The sequence below is a fragment of the Lathyrus oleraceus genome, chromosome 7 (assembly GCF_024323335.1).
Source record: "Lathyrus oleraceus cultivar Zhongwan6 chromosome 7, CAAS_Psat_ZW6_1.0, whole genome shotgun sequence".
In the NCBI taxonomy this organism is placed as follows: domain Eukaryota; kingdom Viridiplantae; phylum Streptophyta; class Magnoliopsida; order Fabales; family Fabaceae; genus Lathyrus; species Lathyrus oleraceus.
The window spans coordinates 317,801,488-317,802,403 of record NC_066585.1 but is presented as its reverse complement, the minus strand read 5'-3'; positions in this window follow the sequence as shown (position 1 = coordinate 317,802,403).

Below are 916 nucleotides of genomic sequence, written 5' to 3'. Positions count from 1 at the left end.
TTACCAATGAAAAGTATTTACAAAATATGGTCAAAGTTGACTTAGAAGTTCAATTCAAAATAAGTGTTATGAAAAGAAAGTTTGAAAATCAAAAGCATAATGCTTAGGTTTCTAATGTTTGAAAACAAAGGTTAAATGTTTGCACAAAAAGTTTTGGCTTGGGTTAGAGTGGAGAGAAGAAGAAGAATGGCTAAGATCCTAAGTAATGCAAAGAGGTGAGGGATAAGAACAAAACCATAAAAGGAGTTCCTCTTTTGAGATCATATGGATGATCCAAGTAGCTCCCATCCTTTGGAATAAGCAATCACATAAACATGAACTCAAGCAATCAACAATCAAATGAACTCTTGGAAGGCTCTTCAAGGCATCTTGTAACTCTTTCTCTTAGAAGCTCATGGCAATGGTTCCTCAAATTTGAATCAAGGTGGAATCCCTAGCACCAAAAGCACACACATCAAAGAGTTTTACGAAGCAAATCAAGAATGGACAAGAGTGAGTTTAGAGGTTTGGTCATTCATGATCATCTTCAACATTAAGGTCCTTTTTACTCCAATTTTTGCATAGGGAGTATCCTAGAAACTAAGTCCATTTGTCCATTTCTTTGCATTTGGTTCACAACAATCAAAACAAAACACAAGCACAATAGTATATACACAATTATGTGCTCATGTGAGCAAAAGGCAAATTGCATTAACATAAACATGTGCTCAAGTGAGCAAAGGAAAAAAGCAAATGGAAAATATGTGCAAGAATAGTAAATTGCATAAAAAGTAAAGAGCAAAAAGTAAATGTTAATTGTTAATGATTAGTGTTAGTAGTTAGTGTGCCATAAGGCAAATTTAGCGCTATGTTAAGCAATCGTAATTGGACTTATGTAGAATTCACAACTATCTGAGGTCGGTCAATAATAATGTAG